We start from the raw sequence: 23,046 nt of genomic DNA on the forward strand, positions 1-23,046 counted from the left end.
GCACAGGGCTTGGCCTTTTATGTGAATGCTGAGGGTCCATGCTATGCTTGCAGGACAACACTTTACTGATCGGGCTATATCCCCAGTCCCTGAACTCTAGACAGAACTAGCATTTTCCCGGGTATGCTCCTTCTCGGTTTTGGAGCTAACCTTGGACCCCATAGTCATTGTCACTGCTGAGTTTCCTCTAACTGGTGACAGTAACTTTGGTTTTGCTTGTCTACTGTAAGTTTGGCATTATTGAAGGGCAGTGGTTAGATATTCTGTATAGACCTTATGGTAGGGACTAATGTTCCCTTCTAATTGGGCTGGACCCATGATGGGATGGACTCCCACAGACCAAGCTGCTCTTTCCTGTTTGTTAAAGGCACAAGACCTTTCTACTGGTGTTGACCTTGAATTAAGGAGTGTCTCCAGGACTTTTCCACTGCAAAGTTACTGTGTGCCTTTTGTAATTCATCACTTGCTCGAGAAGCCTGGAGACTTGAGTACATCACTTTCTGCATGCATTGGCAGGTCTAGTCTGCAACCAAGACTAGTGTATTCTGCTGATGCACGGAGTTTTTAAATGACGACATTACTGCATCTCTATGTCCTAGTGGTATGATAAGCTTCAATTCATTTTTTTAATTCAATAGTAGAAAACATGCAGCAGATTAGGAAAAGACTTTTAAAAGAATAATCTCCAAAGAACTGGTAGCTGTTCTCAAGAAAGAACAGCTTCCCCACAGGTGGTTATGGAATATAAAATGAAGGAAGAGGAGGATGGAAAGCAGGGTAGCTAAGGGCGAGAGAGGGATAGACCTACGTCAGGAAACCCAATGGCCCCTGATCCTTCAGCTACGAGTATATGCTAGACTGCAGTGCACTGTGGAACCTCCCTCCTGCTGTCAGAAGCTATAGGCCAAGCTGGAAAGACCTGACCATGGCTAGGGGCATGTGCAGACAGGATCCTGTAAGGAGTTGAAAATGGGAATTGGGTGGAGAGTTTCCGATGTTCCCCTAGGGGCTACCTCAAATCTAGGTAGAAGATTTTTAGGAAGGAACTCCGACTCCTTTTCCTTGTATCCCATGAGTTCCTAGGACAAACAGCCTGTGGACTTGCTGCTTCAGAGTCACTGTGGAGCACAGGGAGCTGTAACTCCTAAATCACAGGGTTTGGGGTAAGTGTCTTAAATTACTTTTCTATTCCCATGACAAAACACCATGCGCAAGAAAACTTATAAAAGAAAGGGATTTAACTGGGGACTTGTGGTTCCAGAAGGTAGAAGAGTTTATGACCACAATGGCACTAAGCATGAGCACAGAGGCAGACACAGTGCTGGAGTAGGAGTCAGATCACACTACATTTAATCCTCAAACACGAGGTCGAGGGCGTGTTCATATGAACATGAACTGGGAATGCCATGCCACGGGCTGTTGCATTGTGCCAGCCCTCGATGACACACCTCTTCCCCAGACACAACTGGGACCCAAACACTCAAATATATGAGCCTATAGAGGGCATTCTTACTCAGACCACCACAGTGAGGAAGCTACTTTTTAACACGTTAGCCTGAACATTCCCTAAAACTGTAAATTCCTGGGTTGCTAAAACAAGTGAAAATCATCTGCACTCTTGAATGGTGGCAAACCATCTTTATTACAGCAGGCATCTTTACAAAGGGATTCCAAGTCAGCGTTTTTACTAATAATGTCTGCAGATGAACCCCAGACTACTCTAAAGAATTGTAGCTTCACACTGTTCTCACCCAAATACAGTAGTTCTGAGAACATCTACCCTTGGTGTTTGTGTCCTGAGAGTACTACATTATACTTGATACCATCTTACTATACGGGTTGTTCAGATTTTAATGTCATTGTTGCCCTCTAATGTCAAAGTCCTTTGATTAACCTGAAAATCTGAAGCAGAAGAGACCTACATGGACTATATTTACCCAGTCATATAAATCAAACTATTTTTTACCTGACTCAAATATCTATAACCTTGTTTCTAAAGAAGGTATGTGTATATGTATATATTCTCTCAAATGTGGCTGAAACACCAAGTGTTCATTTTGCAGTGGAGAATCCAGGGAGATTCAAAAAGAACTACGAGCTTTCTTATGGTGAAGCTGGAAGACACAGAGAAGCTTAGCGTGCCCTTTGGCAGAGATGCTCGAAGCATCCTTTATTTAACATGAGCAAAATATGTTTATATGCACTCATAAAAACATCACAATGAAACTCATTACTTCTTATATGTTAATAAAAATAAAAACGAAGAGATTTTATAAAAAGAACCAAAAATAAAAGGTACTCATGATCCTGCAAGGTGGTCTTTCGATGGAAACCACTGCTCTGTTGAAAGGAGGTCCAGGCCTGTGAGCGCCATGAGGCTGCAGCTAAGGACACTCGGATATAGACACCCTCCCTGGAGTCTCCTGCCCTATCAGCCACGAGAAAAGGTCTTGACATGATTTGCCTGTTGATGGCATGGATTCGTGTCAAGTAAATATGATGTAAACCACATATTAAATGTTTGATTCACTAATTTCTTTCTAGATAAAATTATTTGATACAAAAATATTTACTGATACAAGCATGTTTCCCACCAAGAATTTTTTTTTTTTTTTTTTTTTTAGAAAGTAGGTTCCATAAATTCAGATTAGAAGGATATCATCCAGTTATAGCCCTGTCTGTCTTTATCAGGAAAAATGTGTTTCTCCAAGGTGAATGAACTATCTCCAAAAGAACAATGTAAGCCTTTATATTAGGGCTATGCTTCTGTCACATGTCCCAGGGGACAAGACATCACTGGAACAGTAGGCATTTTTATTTTCAACATTAAAACATTTTCCCAATCAAGGCACTAGGGACCAATTACTGGAAACCAAGCAGCAAACTGAGTGGGGAAAACGCTCTACCGTACACAATTTTAAAAACATGCTTCATTTTAATCATAAACGTTTCCCACCAACAAGTCTTGGCAGTGTAGCATGGTGGTTAGGAAGGACCTTAAGGTCAGATCCCAAACCCCAGTCCCTAGAGAAACAGAACCAATCACTGAACAAAGCAAGTTCATCATGCCTGTAACACAGGGGCCATATGACAATTAGAAAGATGGTTTGGAGAGGAAATAAGGGTCCATGAAAAACATTCTAAGTTACTCCAGACAAAGTTAGCCCCCAATCAGAATACTGTAAAGGACAAAAGTCTTTTCTAGTAAAGCAGGCACCAAGTCAAAGAGGGTTACACTCCTTGGCCACACCATAAGGTGACAGAGAAGTCTGATGACAAGGCATGGGCAGTGCTGGGAATGTGGATGGGTATGTTACTGAACAGCCCAGGAAAAAAAAGCAAGCTTACTGTGGTTACCCAGGCTGTAATGATAGGCCACACGAGGCTGTAGATAAGAGTCCCTTAGTTCAAAGCCTTCCTGGGCTACAAGGTGATTGAGACCTTGCCTCAAAATACATACATACTCTGACTCCATCCTATTAACTTTTCAGTTTATCACCAAACAAAATGCAATTAAACAGCCGAGTGCTTTAGCCTCTTATCTACTGTCCATTATGAATCTCTAAGAGATGCTGTCCACCATGGTTCCACAGCTGGCTTGTGGACCTATTATTTTGAACCCTCTTCATAAACAAAATCTCATGAAATGGTCTATTAAAAAAGCTAGTTTAAAGAAAGTTCAACAGTACTTTAAAAAAATGCAACTTCTTTCTTCTTAAAGCAATAGTTTCTTACAGGCTTAGAACTAATACCCAAATGTTCAGGAGTGACAAGTTGGCAGTGCTAAAAAATAATGACAAAGTCGATGCCTGAAGAGTTCTGTTTTTACTAAGTGTAATAAAAACCAAGGCATTACACTGAATTTTAAATATTTTTATCTCATGTGTACGGATCTTTTGCCTGCCTGTATGTCTATATACTACATTCATGCCTAGTACCCACGGAGGCAAAGAATGGAAGTTGGAAACCCTGGAACAGAAGTTATAGCACTTCTGAGCCACCAGGAAGGGTACTGGGAATTGAACCCAGATCCTATGAAGAGCATCTAGTGCTCTTAACCACTGAACCATCACTCCAAACCCTAGCTTCAATTTTAAATATAAAATCAAGTAGCATTTTTTAAGCTTAAAAGTATTTTTTAACTTTATGTATGTGCATATGTGTGTGCATGTGTGTGTAGGCATGTGCACATAAATACAGGGGTCAGCAGAGACCGAAGAGCATTGGACAACCTGGAACTGGAGTTACAGGCATTTTGTGAGGTTCTTGATGTGGGTACTAGGAACCCAACTCAAGTCTTCTGCAAGAATATTAGAGGTTCTTAACTGCCAAACCTTCTGTCCAGCACCTAAAACATTTAAAAAATGTGTGTGTGTGTGTGTGTGTGTGTGTGTGTGTGTGTGTGTGTGTGTGTTCATCTCAGGGTATCAGGGTATCAAATCCCTTGGAACTTCAGTGTTTGTGATGCTACACGTGGGGGCTGGGGTCTGATCCAAACTCTGGTTCTCATGCTTGAAGAACAAGCTCGTTACTTCTGAGTCATTTATTTAGTGGAGATCAAATCCCATTAAGGGATTTGTTCTTTTAGAGCTCTCTGCTAAGGTGTATAAATGGCCATCATTCTTTCTTCTTTTCTGATTCCCCTGTTTCTGGGATTCCCTACAGCTACTGTCTGGGTTGGGCTAGTGACTCATGTGGCCATGCCAAGATGCTAGTTCAAACCAGAGTAGAATAAAAGCCACCTAGTAGACAACATCCTAGTCACATGAAACCTCAGTGTACTCAGCAGGAGAGAGCCCAGCTTAGACCAGCCCAAGGGGGTTGGAGAGTCAAAGGTGAATACATGGTGGTTATTTTAGGCCAGTGTGTGGGTTAGATGGCATACCCTCATGTCCTTTCTCGGTGCTCTCATGAAGAACAACGGCACGAACCAACAGCATGGCTCCACAAACCCTAAGGGCACCCTGTCAGGGTCTGAGTATGGAACATTCCCCACACGCTCCTGCTTTTGATATTCATTCCTTAGCTAGTGTTGCTATTTAGGGAAGCTGGGAGCTAATAGGAGAGGGCCTAGTTGACAGAAGTAGCTCACTAAGGGCTTGGTGAAATGGAAACTTCTGGTTTCTTTGTAAAGTCAATTATGTCAAATGATGTTTTGCTGGAACATACAGGTGAAAGGATTTTTTACTAAAACAGACACATGAAAGAATGTTTTCCTGAAGCAGACACAGGTGAAAGGATGTTTTGCTATACAGACACGTGAACATATGTTGCTATTTAGAAGTGATAGAATAGGGTCCCAGACAGTGGGAGCTCCAGCACTGGTTTGCTTTCCTCCACCTCACTATTCTTCACTGAAGACACACATGTATTGGTTCGCCTTAAATTGTGTTGCTGAGTTTAGCTTGTGATGACTTCATAGAGAGAAACTCTCCAAAGAACTTTTCCTGAGATTCCTATGGCTTCTTGCTGCTTCTGTGGACTTGGCTGATTAGCAGAGTCTCGCAGTTTCTTGATTGAACTGCTGTTGCTGAGTCGTGAGTGGTGACTGCCAAGTGGGCTGGACTGCTGAAGCTGACTGGTGTTGGTGCTTGCTAGTGGACTGGAGTGCTGAGAACAGAGATTGGAATTGCCTTGAAGAACGATTTCTAAACAGCTCCACAGCCCCTGTTTCCTGTTAACCTTTCCTTTCCACTACCTCTGGTGGGTGGTGGGTGAGAGGGGAGGATGAACCCTTATTAAAGTTGTGAAAAATCTATGCTTACAGCCAGGTTCTGAAGGTTATCCCCAGCTCTATCTTCACTCTGCCTTTTGGCTTGTCATGATGTTTACAGCTTTGACATCATGCTCTCACCACTATGGAATGAGAGGACCCACCACGCTTTCCTTACTATGACGGACTGAAAGCCCAAACTGTGAGTCAAGATAAACCTGGCTTTCTTACCTGGATGTGATCTGTTAGGTATTGGCCACAGGAATACAAAAGAAACAAATACATACCTTGTCCTATTCCTTTTTTATTAAGAGCACTGAACAAAGCACATGACACATTATACTAAAACAATGTCAGAATGTACTTCAATTTTAATTCTTATTCAAAACACAGTAAGACACTAACAGGTCTAAGGAAAATAAAATGTGATACAAAGACTGCACCTACCAGGTCCCTACAATGCCTCAAGGGGTTCAATTCCAGTAACAGCAGAGTCAAGAGTTGAAGAGGCAAACAACAGCTTAAAGCTGTCTACTAGATAGCATGAGTTCCCATGTAATATGAAGTCTGGATACTGGAAACCCAGGACTACTGCACCCGTCTAAGTATATAATCAGTTAACTAGGTCTTGGCCACTCTCTATTCCTAGCCTTGCTGGCCTCCTTTGGCATTTAGTTTTTTCAGGGCAGAAGACGGCTACTGTGCTCAATTTTTTATTTTATTTGTTTTTTGCCCATGTTGTCAGGAAGAAAGAAGGGAGGGAGGAAGTGGTGGCCTTTTTCAGAAATTCCCACGTATACAGTTTTGGCCAGGATTATATGCCATACACAACCTTAGCTGGAAAGAGGCTCAGGAAATGAGGATTTTTGTTTGCTTGCTTTTAGAGTAAAGAGAAGAGGAACCTATAATGGGTTTCACTGAGCCAATCTAATCTATCAAACCTGCCTGGGCTCAGATGACTCTACAAAGCCTGCTGGCTGATTTCACATGTGGCCATTTCAATGTTCCTTTCCAATCTCTCTTAAAATACTAAGTGGTGGTGGTGGCAGAGGCATGGGGGTGTTTACCCACCTGATACCCAGGAAGGAAAAGAGAACCAAGTACAGAAGTCATGCACCAAGTTCCTCTGGGCTGGCTGACAGGTCAGTGTCTGAGTGTGATACACTCCACGTTGCAATTTCAGAGGCTGCACTTTAACGTGCATGTCAACATACACACAGAGACACGCTACTCTAAGTCTTGCTAATACTTATCAATTTGAAGTGAGATGGGAAGGGACCCAGGGCACACGCAGCATCCTTGCAGTGCTTTCTCACCAATGCCTGTACTCTCTGTAAGCACTCTGATCCCCCTATGGCACACACGGAATGCACACTCAAAAGCTCAGAGCAAATACTGCTTAGTTAACTCTGGATACTGCACTTACAAAGTGTTTCACATTATGTAGCACACCACGGCCAAGGTGTAACTGATTGTAGTGGCCTGAGACTACTTTCCAAGGGAACAGCTCTGCTCCTTCCTGTCTGCTCATGGACTGTCAGTTCAAATTAAGGGGTGACAGGTGGCACTGACTGGTGTATCTCTCCTCTTTTTGAACTAATCTTCAACTACCCTTAACCACAAGTCTTTTCTGGCCTATAAGTCCTTAGATATAAGTTATCACTTGAATGGCTAGCCAATTAAAACAAAGGTCTGAGTGCCCAAACAGCAGGGGCAGTTAAAACATGCCTGCTGTTGAGAAACTGGGTTCACAAGTCTTATTTATAGCTTTGCTACAACATTCCCAGGAACCACACTGTAAGACATCATCAGTCAGATGGTAGGTACGAATCCCCAAGACGAAATCAGCACTTAAGAACCCAATTTAAAGCTGTGTTAACCACATCCCAGACACAATTCTAGGCATGGTTTTCAAACTGGGACAATATCTGATGGAACAACTTGAGGAGATAAAGGAAACAGATCTCAGGCAGGAAAGGGGATGGCTACATCTTGCTTTAACCTTACAATACTTTATCTGTCAGCTATGTCCCATGTCCAAAATGTTCCACAACCTATCAGAAGAATGCCACCAGCTGGGGAACCAAGCTGGTGATTTATGATTTATTATCTTCATTGAATTTCACAGAACCAAGGGGCCAACTTTGCAGAACCACAACACCTTTACCACAGGAATTTTGAGAGCTATATATTTTAAGGAATCATGAATAGTCCAATTTATTTAAAGGTTTTCCCCTTTCCCCCAAGACAGCCATTAGTATAAAGCCTCTTGGAGTGTGACTCATACTCTGTAGGCTAGCAGAAGAATGGTAGAAGAAATTTGAAGTTCTACACAAGGTAATGGGCCCAGAATTGTAAAGAACTTCCTTGAAAGCATCAGCTTTGTTCCCCATGGCCCTCTGCCTCCCCTCACACCAATGCTCAGGACACAGCTCCCTTGGGACACAGGAAATAGACACTTCAACAATGTGCCAACCGCCAGCATGGCTTAAAATTCGTGGTGCATCAGATGCGGTATTCTGTTTCTAAAAGGTGCCCTGGAATGGGCTGGGCTGCATAAACAGAATCTTACTTTCATATTAAAATGAGGTGTGATCCTATCAAAGTACTGTGCAGTCCAGGCATTGGTAGAGAGCCTGGTTTTTCTTGTGGCAGATAGAGGACCTCAACCATACACACCACCGTTCCCCCACTAAGGCCTGGGCCTACAAAGAGTCAGAATTTCCACTAGGTTATCACTAACTGTGTGCCCACCTGAGAACTGAGAAAGCCTCAACTGCCTTCTGTCCTGTATATGCATGAAGCTCACGGGTGAGGCATTTGTTCTCAGTACTGGTAAGTCTCTGTTAATAGGCATTAGTGAATACCCGAAGTATATCTTCATTGTTTCCAGTCCTATTCAGTACAAATCCGTACCACTGGTAATCAGTAACTAATAACTAATTTAGCACTTTCTATTGGTTTTAGAATCTTATTATATCCTACAGTGAAAACAAATGAAGGTTCCCTCTGTGGGGGAAGCTTACCAGTGTTCCACTACATCTCTTTCAATAATCCTGCTTTCAAGCTGGCAATGATATCACCCAAGCTAGCTTCCAAGCTTCCCTGCACCAGGTAAAACTGTCAGGTGGAGCTTGCAGCCTAGCTGCTTTTAAAAGGAATTGGTCTCAACTGGCAGGAAACCTACTCATATCTTCTCTCTCTCCCAAACCCCCGTCTTCAGTTTGCAATGAAGACTTGAGGGTTGGTGACTCAACAGCCATCTTGGCCTACAAACCAACCTTGCCAGGAAAGTGTGTTGGAGAGCAGGAGCAGACATGCAGGTCAAAGAGCTCTCTGGACACAGGCTACAAGTCAGCATGTTGATGCCTCAAATTTAGAATTTTATTAAGCAAATTAAAAATATACCTTTTTTCCCAATTTAAACCATTCTGCTTTTATGAAATGTGAAGTCAAACTAATCAAGGACAGACTTTCCTTATGCTCCATGATGTTTGCTTTTCATCCACCCCATGGGCAGCTTCAATAAAACACAGGGAGACGCTCATGAAGTACCTCTCTCCTGGCAGCAACTCAGTTTCTACTCCTCATCCCACTTCCACTTCCTTCTGCCTGTCTCCTGTCCCAGCAAAGAGCAGGGAGAATTAAAAAAGAAAATTACAGCTATGTTTAAATCTAGCTTTCAATCTTACAAGCTTTAAAAAGCCACATTTCATGAAAGTCTCCCTGTCTCTGGGGTACCTTGGCAAAATTAATAAACTGCTTTTGTAATTACCCCGAGTCCATCTTTACTGTTATTCACAGAAGAAATGGAAATATTCAGGCTTTTTCTAGAACTTCTAACTTTATTCCAAGAGCTTTAGAAACTTTGCTAATTAGAGCCTCATGTTTTGTTTTCCTTGAATTACATTTTCTAATTAAAACAGTAATCCTAGGTTCACTGACAGCCTTGGCACCACATAAGGATGACCTCAGCTAAGTCACCCCAGACCTCAGGTTCTTCATCTGGGCAACAGACATCTGCAACACAAAACAGTGAAGTGCCACTGTGCTGGCTGGCCTAAGGCCTCCCAGATACAAGCTAGAGTTGCCGGATAGGAGGGAACCTCAATGGAGAAAAGCTTCCATAAGATCCAGCTGTAAGATATTTTCTTAATAACTGATGGGGAAAGGTCCAGCCCAGTGTGGGTTAAAGCCATTGCTGGGCTGGTGGTCCTGGGTCTATAAGAAAGCAGACTGAGTGAGCCAAGGGAAGCAAGCCAGTAAGCAGCACCCCTCCATGGCCTCTGCAGCAGCTCCTGTCTCCAGGTTCCTGCCCTGTGAGAGTTCCTGTCCTGACTTCCTTGATGGTAAACAGTGCTGTGGAAGTGGAAGCCACACACACCCTTTCCTTCCCAACTTGCTCTTTAGTCACAGTGTTTCATAGCAGCACTAGAAACCCTAACTAAGTCAGTCACCTACGTTTTCTTGCGTAGAACCTATGGTTCTATAAGCACTGAAAGTCTGTGCCAGGCATAATGCCAGGAATTTGGCAGACTACGGTGATGTGGCCCCATTTTATGGCAAATGTGGAAGAGACATAAACTTAAAAATCCAATAAATAAATGTATAATTAGTTAAGCACTGTCGCTCTACTGGGTCACTAAAGGGAGGCTTCCACTACTTGGAAGTGGTTTGTCTAATGAGCCTCCAAAGCCCTATATTTCTCTGGTATGTAACCCTTCATATTCAGTGCCTGGCTCAGCTACAATTTTATTTTGTTTAATTTCTAGTGCAACAATTCAAGGAGTTCCTCCAAGTTCTTTCCTCTTAGAAAAGTTGTTCTGACCTCTTCAGCAGCAAGAGATCTACAAGTCTTGTGAAGTGAGGACTAAGAGGAAAGAAAAAAGAAGCTACAGAGTGGTTTGAATAATGCTAGAATAGTGTGAGAGAAAAACCACACTCACACAGGCACACAGGCAAATGAGTAGACTGAGATTCTGAAAGCTACAGCTATGACCCTTTGAGCATCAGGTCTTCCTCTTTCTAGCTACCTAGACCTATAACGAAGTCTCAGTATGAGCCTACCAGTTTCTAAAAGACAAATCATAATGTATGTATTGTCAGAAAGAACTACTCTGGAAGTGTTAACCATGCAACAAAATTGTCTAGATAGTATAAGGTGGGCCAGAGAAAGATGGCTCTGGATAGACACTTGCCGCCAAGTTTGACAACCTGAGTTCAATTCCTAGGGCCCATCCATACTGGGAAAGGAGAAAACCAATTCCTGGGAGCTATCCTATGATCTCCGCCATGATGTGTGCACCCTGACATGATGCACAAAAATAAAACACAGCACTGAGAAGCCGGTTCCTTTCCCATGATGCTAATAGAAGGATTCCCTATTTTCTGCTTGTTGCTTCCTTGTGAGAAACAGCACCGCTCGTTTCCACTCACCTTTCAGACCTGGAAATCACACACCTGAGACCTTCCTGCTCTTGCTGTGGGTCTGTGTCTCACTGTTCTCTACAAGGGTGAGACAAAGCAATTTCACAGTTATCAGAAGGGTTATCAAGAGAATTTACCATGTACTGCAAGACCTGGAGAGTAACTTAAATTACTGCCTGTTGTCAGCATGGGCGCCTCTTATTCTCTCTGTGATCCAGCAGTCACTCTTGAAGTCACAGGTCTTCCTTGGGAAGTGTTCAATAAGGCAACACTGTGTGCACACTTAACTGCACATGCTTCATACAGAAGCTGTTGTATCCAGGCTGCCTGCACATCTTGGTCTGAACACCATAGTACCCTAGCTGGTCTCCCCTTACCTCACCTCCCATGAATAGGAACTCTGAAAATCTAAGGGTTGGATTCTCGTGTTTGCTCAGCACAGGTGCTATGTAAGCCTTTGCAGATGGAGCCAAAGTGAAACAGGGCATAGAAAGCCTCAGATAATAATCTTTGATGATACCTTTTTGCCTTTTTTATGTGTATTGATGTTTTTGTGCATATCTGTTTGTGGGTATCAGTTCCCCTGGAAATGGAGTAACAGACAGTTGTAAATTGCCATGTGGGTGCTAGGAGTTGAACCAGGGTCCTCTGGAAGAACAGCCAGTACTCAACCTCTGAGCCATCTCTCCAGCACCCCCCACCCAAACAGTAAGACCTGTCTAACCTGCAGCTAAGAATAGCTATAAATGTGGCCTAACACAAAAACATGAACTTAATTCAGACATTATGAGCACTACTGCAGAAGGGATAATATCGACCAGGACAAGAGAGGTACTGGGAAGGTTGATGACATCCACAAAGGCCAGTAGGTGCAAACAAGTAGCTGATTCTAGTGGCAAGCATAACTGGCTTCAGTCTTTATAGCCAGCTAGTCTTCAAGAGGGGAAGAACTCCAAGCTCATCTGCCTGGAATCTAGGCTGAGAAACTCTGAGGAAATCCACTGGGCACTCCTTACTGCCAGGTAGCCTTCTAGAAGACACAGCAAATGGGTGGTGAAAGAAGAATGCTCTCAAAGACAAAGAGAAGCAGGGGAGGTGAGGAGGACCTCTGAGAGGGATGGAAGACTGGTGAGGAAAGTGGAGGGGCAAAGCTCACCACTGTCCACTTTCACCCAGACATGACTTCCCATTGTCTGACTCTATCCGACGCTTTTAACAGACAGAGGCATTCTCCAGAATGCCTATATCAATAGCTCATTCTGATCCAGAAATTCAACTAATGGAGAATTTATCTAAAAATTGCATAAACGTTAAAGTTCTTTCACAGATAACAGAGCTGGTTGTTCTGCTCCTTCACAGCAGCTGGGCACTTGTTACAATTGACTAAAATCTCCTTTGCTTACAATAAACACGTTTCTAACCTACCAGCAAACAGGTAGGTCTCCTCATAACTAAATTGTGCACTTCCTGATAAGGGAATAAGATGAGGGAAATGCAAACTGACCTCAGTGGACTTACATGCTGTAGGTTTAATGAGGAACTGCTCCATGATGAAGACCAGCAAATGTGGAGCTTCAAAAGATGATGTCATCACATGTCTACATGTCCCCTTCAAAGGGGACACAAAAAGCATCACTTGGTAAGGCACATTTACTTATTAGGAGCCACACTGCTCACCCTTCCAAGGTGCACATTTAATGGCTATATTCAAAAAAGACTTAGGACCTTTAATTAACACTGTTACTTAACAGTCTTGAAACTGGTGCTGGCACGAGTACAGTTATCCTTTGCAAACCAACTTCTGTCACTGGTATTGTCACTGCATGTTAAGAGGTCAAAGTTGGAGAAAAGCTATAAAATCCAAGGAAGGATTTGTTTTGTTTTCTAAACACAAATTTTACCTAAACGAAAGCATTTAAAGAAAATGGCTCAATACTGACTATTCTTCTAGAGGTCCCTAACTAGTTGATTTCCCAGCGCTCACATGTTGTCACAAAACCAGCTGTAACTCCACTCTCAGGGATGTGATCTCCTCTTTTGGCTTTGGAGGACACTGCATATATCTGGTACACAGACATCCACATAGGCAAAACAATTCACATAAATTAAAACAAAAAACTTCTTGATTGGCTGGGCTATGGCTCAGTAGTCTATGGTATGTCTAACAAAACAGAAGCACATGCTCAAACCACCCCCGAAAACATGTACACCTTCGATTTCACCTATATTCAAATTCTCTCATTCTTAGCCTAGATATATTGCCACTGAGCATATGTGCAAATGGTGGACTCCATGGTTATGTGCTCGGAAAAGCATAAATACATACAATTTGTGGCACTGTCTTTACATCCCTAAAGATATCTGGATCAATACTGACACACACAAAATTAAGGTACCATTATCAGCTCATCATGGAGCTAATGATAAGAAAGTACAATGACAGAAGACAGCTAAGACAAGATCATCTCCATCCAGGCGATGGTAGCGCTGTTTAGGGTATTTCGTTTCCCTGAAGGGGGACAAAGGGAGAGGAACTGTTTAAATTCTTCCAGTTTGAGTCCTTGGTGAACAAATCTGTAAGTAAGCATTTTTACACAGTGGTTACAACGTTCCAAATGGTGCCAGCTCTCCTCACAAATAAAACTCTACAGTGTTCACAAATGTAATCAGAATTAAGTGTTAAAAGGTAGGCTCAGGTTAAACTGATTTTAAAGTTATGAATAACATTAAAGTTATAAATGTCTCTAGCTATTCTTGGTGTATCTGCCACCTGTTATGTGGGCCAAAGTTCACTCTTCATTTGTTCAAATATTTACAGACACTCATCTTCTGCTGTGTAAAGTAGTGCTGAAAGAATTGTTTTGTTTTGTTTTGTTTTTTTTAAAAAAAAAAACAGTAGTCACACAATGCCAACACTTCCAATCTCCTGGAATGTAACATTCAAATGAAGAAATCCAAGAGTGGAACAATGATAATTTCTCCTTTACAAATGAATACAGAGTCAAATCTACGAGGAACCTAGAGAAGCTCTGGGCTCCTCAACATCCACCTTTTCCTTTTCCTTCATTTGACTTCATGATCAAAACTATACTAAGGAAGCACTGTCAAGGAGCGCCTTCTTCATTTTCCTGTCAGGATTAGCATGCTTTAAGCTTAGCCAAGGTTACATACTTGATAGCTCACAGAAATGAACAAAATCAGTTTAGCTGTTCATACTCCAGGCGTAAGGCTAGACGGCTGTATCACTCATGATTTTATAGTTGTTTCAATTCAGGCAATAGATGATACCCTACTGAGTTCCTGGCAAATTCATACTTTTAACTATGAAGGTTGTATATTTATTTTTTAACATCCAAGCAAGTGACTCAAGGAAGATGGTCTATCAAGTTTTAATTTCCCTTCATGAATGTGAGCTCAAATCTAGATGTTAATAATAACTATGACATATTTTTTTCCTAGTGCTTATCATTGTGTATTAAATTACACAGGTGAATAGAAAAGTCAGTCTTAATTTAAGGGTTAAAAATCACAGATATGAAATGAAGAAAGATTTCAAAAGTAGCAAAGAGATCACCTATCCATTTCAAAGATGTGTTTATCTTTTTGTATTTCAAAGGAAAGGCCTTTTGAAAGACATGGCATAGAAATATGCATGTGAATAGAGGCACATTGAAAAGTCTTGGCTTTCAGATATAATAGCTCTCTCAGAAAGCACTGTGCAGGATCTGGAAGCTTCCCAGTGCATTTCATATGCTGCCATGTACACTAAGGGCCTTGTGGTACCACCTTGGTCCAGCCTCTATCTGATGGCTCATTAGCATATTCCTGAATGATGATCCCAACCTTGACCACTACCTAACAGTCTCACTCTTCACTATAGACATGCATTCACTTGTATGGCTCTGAATACACCAGAATGTGTCATACCTCTTTAAAAAAAAAAAAAAAAAAAAAAAGAGGATGGGCAGGATAGGGAGGGGAAAATAATTGCAAAGGATACAGGGAAGGATGGAGAAGGAAAGATAATTATGGAGGACACAATAAGCAAGACAGATAGTCTAGAAATATTCATGAAAATCTGTCTTTGAAAATGGCGGGGATGTGGTAGCCAATCTTTTCCATATGACTTCTGAGAAATGCTCTTAGAAGAAGCCCACAAAAGGGTGAGAACGAAATGCATCTTGTCAAATGATCTTTCATTCTGGCATGAAGTTATTCTCTCACATCATCCATGTGGGCTGCAAGGCTCCTTCCAAGGCCTGTCTCATTTACTATATCTTAATTACACTATGCATTCTGCTGACGGCAGATCCAAGACCTTTCAAGCAAGGCTTGTAAGCAAGAATGCATCCATCCACAAGGGACAAAGCCTGCTTCATTGTCAGTCCCCACAAAAGCAGACACCAGGGACTTAGGGAGGAGCTGAGGTTTACAAAGAAGAGCTCACAGGCCCCGCAGGGAAGGGGTCCTTGTGAAAACCGGTGGCATGAACATATCTCTCCGGAAAGAGACTTGATCTGTACTTTTGAAATACAGCCTTTATTAAAAAGGATATGAATGGAACCTGGGGTAAACGGTGTGAATTAGGTCCTAAAATGATTTCTTTTGCTAGCACACATTTGCAGAAGCCACAGAGCAAAAAAAAAAAAAAAAAAAGTGTACAATAATGAGGCTGCACATGAATCTCAGTTTGTCGCTCAGTGTGACCCACATGTGCCCAGCAGGGAGACGGAAATGGCTCCCTGCTAGGCCGAGTTTCAACAGGCATTCTTGCCTGGTGAAAGCCCCTTCCAACTAGAGGCCAACTTATTAAGAAATTGTTTGTCATCTTAGAGTGAATTGGTCATTTGTTTCCCCGAATTCTTTTTCTCATCATTTACTCATTACACGCCTCCTCCTGATGGAAGGAGACATTTATTAGCTTCTGCATTTATTGCATTGGCAAACAGAAACATTCTGCTGCATTTCCTGGGGGTTCACTCATTTATCTATTGGATAAGAGACTGAAGTTTTCTACAGGGCAGAAAAATTAAAGTATCAGTCAGTTTGACAGCAGGAAAATGAGGGTCCCTGCAACAAGATGCTTGCTTAAGCTTTGGTTCAGTGAGGAGGTGCAATGTAATTTCACCAAACTACCACCTCACATGTAACTACACTGTGGCTATCAGTTGACAAACTACCACCTCACACGTAACTACACTGTGGCTATCAGCTGACAAACTACCACTTCACATGTAACTACACTGTGGCTATCAGCTGACAAACTACCACTTCACATGTAACTACACTGTGGCTATCAGACGACAGACAAGCACTCAAACATGAAGCTTACACACCATACTGTAAACTCTCAGAAGCAATGCTAATGGCTGCTTTAGATGAAAAATACCTCATGATGCTCGAACATATCCATGGTGAGAGAAAAAGAAAAGGAAGCAGGAGAGACAGGCATGCTTGCAGACAGGTACACACACACACACACACACACACACACACAGAGAGAGAGAGAGAGAGAGAGAGAGAGAGAGAGAGAGAGAGAGAGAGCTGTCTCAGCAAACCTATGAAACTGAATCTAGACTGAATTTTAAGTCATAAGAAACCTGTATGTCACTGAGTCCTTCTATAGAAATCACATTTGCTTTAATAGTCATGAGAAGGCAAGCATATTTCCAAGAGAGGCTTGATGGGGGTTCACTTCGTAAACATGGAGTAACTGGTTGACCAAGGCAAGCTATCTAACTCCTTTGGGTCTCAAGTATGCACACTGTTGAAGGACTTGGAGTCCAAGGAAAGGAAATAAATGTAGAAGCCCAACATAGTCTAAGTGGCCCCACAGTCACCAAAATATGTCACTGCCTTTTGATGCCGTGCTTTCCCATGGGCAGGACAGGGATGTGTGTGTGTGTGTGTGTGTGTGTGTGTGTGTGTGTGTGTGTGTGTGGTCTCCAGTGGGCAGCACACACTGTTCTGACCGGCTTTCTTTACCTGTCATTTTCCCCTCCATTGCCTTTCCCTCCTTCCCTATGGCTTCCTTTCCCTTGAATTTAATTTTCCATCCTTCATTTTTGACAAAACTCAGATACAATGATTCAGTGGTGTACTCTGCCGAGGCTGTTAACATGACTGCAAGCCTGCTGCAGCTGGCCTATTCCAGCCCTGGCCTGGTCACCCAATCCTTTACTATCACCCTAACTTTCTGGGGTTAGTCCTCAGGTCAACAAAGCACGAGTAACCCCTCTGTGCCAGGCAAACTCAACTTCTAACTTTTTACTCTCAAGAAAAGTCCAGCCTTAAACCTGAGCTGGCAGTGGTGGTGCAAACTTGCAATCCCAGCTTTCCGGAAGTTCCAATATTCAAGGGCAACCTAGCCTACTCAGAGATTCTTTCTAAAGAAACAAACAACAAAGTCCATTCTTCCTGATACAATTGTGCTTAATAAACTCTCCTTCTCTCAGCAAATCATTGTGAGAGTAAGAGTTTAAGTGCTAATAATAAATCGGCCTCTTTAGTAGCATCTTTCCACATGTGTTCATTCAGTTCACCCAACCTTCATTTATTCATTTTCCCAAACAGCCTTACATCTGACCTGAGAGAACGTGTGGTGTGTTGGGTATCAAGCTGTCTGTCTTGTGTACTGATAGCCAGTCACCAATGCCAAAAAGCTCAAGTACACCTGGAGTCCATGGTTCCCTAGCCCAGAGCCCTCCATCATCACAGAGGCCTTCATTCTCATCAGCAGACTGCACAGAGTGATGCCACAGCGTACATGATGCCTGCACACAGGCAGCAGTAGCTCAGCAGGCTGGGAAACTGCAGGAAAACATCCCCAAGATTAATCCATGCTCTGTTCTCAATACCTGCCAAAAGAAAGCTAGAGGATAGCCCCGCCCACCCTGTGAATCAAAATGATTCAGATGCTAAGGTACCACTGACTTATATTATCTTTCACAGAACTAGCCAGGATAAAAAGCAACATGTGTTCTTTGGGGGTAGTTCACAGGTTCACAGTTCCTACAGATTCCATTCTGTAACACAGGAGGCTAAGACTGTTCAATTTACTTCCCACACTTATTTTATCCAAGTAGAAATGTTTCTGAAAACACCCTTATTTGATAATTCACTTTACCTTCTGTAAAGCACTGCAGGAAAAGGAAAGCAAAAAGATCCATTCTTTATGACCTGCTCTCCACTAATGTAAAATTACCCAGAGTGCTCGCTGTTTCACTAATAATATTTCAGATCCACTGATGACAGATCAGGGATCAGGCACTACAGTGAGAACTACCTATCCATTTAATCTATCAATCTATCCACCCACCCATCTATCCACACACCCGTTCATCTAATCTATCTGAGGCCATTGTATACATGCCACAGCTGAAATTCTCTAAGCAGCCCAGGCAGGTAGGTCTCACTCTCCTGAGTACGAGGCCTACACATCCAGCGACTACACCCATTTCCTATGCTGCTGTGCTGGCACCATGGTCCCGAGTCTCACAATGAGGAAATCAAGGCAGACAACTTTTCACTTTTCTTCCTTCCTTCCTTCCTTCCTTCCTTCCTTCCTTCCTTCCTTTCTTTCTTCCTTCCTTCCTTTCAAAATTTTTGTCTATGATGTTTAGAATAAAATAATTTTATTAATTAGAATACTATGAGATGTCCTTTTACACACATTTTTCAATTTTTATAAAAGGTGTGGGAGTGGGGAATAGAGAAGAGGTTAACCCCCGAACACTTGGTTGGCAAGTCAATAAATGATTTTTTTTAAGCACAGTAATCCTAAAGGTGAAGATGTATTTTTATTGTCTACAAATTAAACTTAAATGAATTCATAGGGTGAACAAGGCCAATGATTTAATTCAGTTATGTAGTGACTTTGCTCGTAGAAGACACTGCTAACACCTTCTGCTCCCACCTCCCCCATTCACATACCCTTCACCACAATGGAACCTCTGCTGGACTAGTGTTCCACCCCAAAAGACTCACCAGCTTCAGCTCTCGGCTTAAGGTTCGCCTTTTTTGGGTGGGCGGAGGAGAAGGGGGGGGACAGGGGAGGTGTATTTGTCTCTAAGAGAATTGTTGCAGTGGACGGCTGTAAACTCTTCTGTGGTTTTATAGACCTGACTAGACAAGAACCCAACAATTTCATGGGCACCATCAGCTAGCTATTCTAGAAACTCCAAATTTAAAGTGAGAATAATACAACTTCTAATTTATGGGCAAATAATCATTACCAATCCAAAAAGCAGGTCTGTTATTCGTACTCTCCCAGACTCAGTTACCAACTTCAACCTTCAACCATTTGCCTAAGTCTCAAACAGACCTGCTCCATCTAGAGCCACACACTGGCCCTTCTTATCTGTGGACCCTCTTAGAGGCACACCTACTTAGAAGAAAACTAGTAAGAGTCATCAGTAAAAAGTCCACCTGCGAAGAGACTTCCCCGGCCCCGACTCACCTCCAGTTATTCGCTACTCTCATACTCCCTGCGGAAAGTGCCAGGCTGGCTTCTCAAGGGCAGTATATCACATTATGTCTTTCCTAATTCACAGGCTATTGAGCTTTCATGGGAACATGAAATCAAAGATTTTCCACATCTCCTTTTGTGTCTAATACAACCCCCTTTAACAAGTTTTCCTTAAGCCTGAACATTTTAAAGGATCAGAATATGGGCCTGGTCTAAGGTTTCAGATCCTGGCTCTGCAACTTACTATCTTCAGGACCTACTCAGTACACAGCATTCCCCTGCCTCATTCCATTTATCTATGAAATGAGAATAGCAGCCCTGGGCAGTTGGAAAGGTTATGTGAAATACCACAGTACTGCAGTACTGGCAAATGGTAAGCTCACAACAAATGTTATTCCTTATTTCAAATAGTGAGGAAGGATTATCAATGTTGATTTGGGTTTGAGGAAAGACATAGGGAAAAGCATGGTGCATTTTTACTTGATAAGGAGTTTAAAAAAAAAAAAAAAGGAAAGGAAAAAAACCCTTCAATATCATTTAACCAGACTCACTGGGCTTATTTACTATTCCTCTAGAAGAGAAGGGGTTAGAATCAGTCTTGAAATGCGAGCAGCGGTTGAACTCCACATAGAAGTGATCTGCTAACAAAATGCAGGCCAGAATAAGCACCGTCTGCCGGGCTTGGCAGCCAGCTAGTGCACTTGAAAAGCATACCTGGCACTCTCTGCAGAGTGGGAAGACATACACAACAAATGCCACAGAACAACGTAAAGGAGTGTAAAGGAACGAGGCAGCCGGAGATGCAGACCCAGGAAGCCTCTTAACAGGTGTTAGCCCACTTATTCGGTCCCTGACTAACCAGCATAGCCCAACACACATTTCACTAATAACTTATTTTTAATAACATAAAATTTGTACGTTGTGCACTCACTATCTTTGGATTAACCTTTTGCCAACTCTACGGAAAGAGAACTTTGTGTCTCTTTGTTCTATTCCCAGAGTCTAAAACAGACCCTGCTGCTTTGGTAGTTATAAAAAAAAAAAAAAAATCTATAAAATGAATAGAATGGGCCTACTGAACAGCTAGCTCCTGGAGAAAAAGCAAAGTGAAAAACAACAAAACTAAATAAAACAAAAACACCCCACATTGACAAATGTCCTAAATTGTTAGCAACAACAGTATTATAGATTAATTAAAAAAAATCAATTCAAATACTGTTAAAGCAACGATTTCTTCTAAAGACTAGAAAAATGCCAAGCAAATTATCTGAAAGTAATCTTGAATGAGATCAAGAAGTTAGAGAATATGTGATCCTGGAATCAAAGAAGTTTATGGAGCAAAACAGAACATTGGTTTAAGAAGGGACAGTCTGTGATATTTATTTTGTTACTTGAAAGGAGACACGAGAGAGCAGCTCTCTCCCACTTACTTAAAAACAGCTACTAATACCAAATATTTAATGAAGCCACCATCTCATTAATTTTCAAAATACCATGAACACACAGTTTCCAATTTTGAGGTGAATTAATGATAAGTATAAGGCAGAAAGACTACTGACAAAACCCTGCTGCTTTGCTGTGTGGATAAACTTTTTAAAAGTAATTGTCTCAAAAAGACAAATCATGTTCTTCGGATAATGGGGAATCCAGAAGATATGCCATATAAAATGTGCTATAGTAAGTTTTAACTGTGCTGTGATTCTTCCAGGAGCTGGGTTTAGGGAGGATTTTACCACATTTTGTACTACAGGAAAGTATGAAAACAATTTCAAATGGTTACGTACATCTCTGTCCTGACTCCACCATATAATAAAAAAGACCTTCACTCACACTGAGAAACTAGCTTTAATCTCTTACTCCAATGTAACAAGTGTATCCTGCAGCACACTTGTGTCATGCGATTAAACGCACAAAGTCTACAGAAATGAAGGGGAGCGCAGAGCTCTAATCCAGATCTGATATGTTTTCCCCATTCGAGAATAGTTATCAACAGGACACTGTGAGGAAATTATAAAAATGAACTCAGAGTTCATGTAAAAGCTGCAAAAGGTTTGTGCAGAAATATTTAATATTTACATGACCATAGTACAAAGTGTTTGTTTTCCAGACTGGAATACTCCATCATTAAATTCTTTTTCTTTCTCTCAATTTGTCTGCATGTGCACATGTGCACCATGCATGCACTGTATCTGAGAAGGACAGTAGAGGGCACTGGTTCCCAGAACTGGAGTTACAGGTGGTTGTGGACCATGCCGTGCATGCTGGGAACTGAACCTGTGTGCTCCGTAACAGCAGCTAATGCTCCTAACTGCTCAGCTGAGTCATCTCTTCAGCCCCTCCTCATTTGAGTTTAATAGTAATTCTCTAAGCTCACAATGCCTTTTGCAGAATTTTATTTTGTTAAAGGAATATTCTTAAGAAAGGCGACAATGTCTTTTGTGCATTTTTTTCCCTTTGTTTTGTTTTCCTGAGCTTGTCATCAGAATTTGAGGTCCTTAGTTCAAATAATAAAAAGAAAATTGGTGATTTTGCTCTTTGGTGAGCATTTTAATAGACTCTTGCACAAATAATGTAAAACGACGAGACACGTCAGCACTGCATCTGGTCTACAACATTTTTCTGCATGGATTCAATTTACAGCATCAACATCCCATTGTCATTCTCCTGAACTTTAGGCTTAGAATGTTCACTGCCTCCTAGGGATAAGCCCAAAATACATGTCTTATTTTTCCAAAGAAGGATCTTTTAATCAGGAACATTCTCACTGAAGCAAAGTAACCTGAGGAAGCAGCTACTATCAGGAGAAGCACTCTGGGCCTATCCTGGCATGTCAGGGAGGACTCAGCCACACCCGTGCTTTCTTGTCCTAAAACTGCACTTGAGGACGTCAGATAGAAAGGAAAATATAAACTCCTTCCTACCTGTTTATTTTTCAGACACAACAATGTCCTCGTGTTAAAAAAAACAAAACAAAATAAAACACCTGCAAGGCTAACTCAAACATCATTAACAAAGTCCTTGCTCTGTGCCAATTCCTTAAATCAGAAGCCGCTGCGGGGATATTAGAAAACGGCATCACCAGTGGCTGAGCTCGAGCATCACTGGAAGGCCATGCATGCAGCATTTCCTCCAGTGAACAGCCTCCTCCCCACTGGCATTCCCAGGCTCCACAGCCAGCGGGCAGAACCCAGCTTCTTCCTCTGTGGGGCTTTGTTACTAACAATACAGGATGAGGACTACACTGAACATCACAGAACTTACAAGTAAACCTCAAATTTAACTACATCAAAGAGACATTGACCCTTTTGTTTTTGTTTTTAAAGGTGTGAGTAAAGGGGTGGGTATTTTTTTCCCTTGTTAATTTCCTACCTCTTAGCCAGAAAAGTGTTTACTGACTGACATTAAACAACTTAGCCTCTGCTCAAGAGATGGAGGATGA

At 42.0% G+C, this 23,046-nt stretch overlaps 1 protein-coding gene across 4 annotated transcripts in view; it reads right to left on the bottom strand.

Annotated features, from left to right (window-relative positions):
- The window catches only part of Chchd3 (coiled-coil-helix-coiled-coil-helix domain containing 3), a 256,512-nt gene that overhangs the window by 62,591 nt on the left and 170,875 nt on the right, over positions 1–23,046 (bottom strand). The gene's annotated exons all lie outside the window — the stretch shown is intronic.

The sequence above is a fragment of the Rattus norvegicus genome, chromosome 4, assembly GCF_036323735.1.
Source record: "Rattus norvegicus strain BN/NHsdMcwi chromosome 4, GRCr8, whole genome shotgun sequence".
Taxonomy (NCBI): Eukaryota; Metazoa; Chordata; class Mammalia; order Rodentia; family Muridae; genus Rattus; species Rattus norvegicus.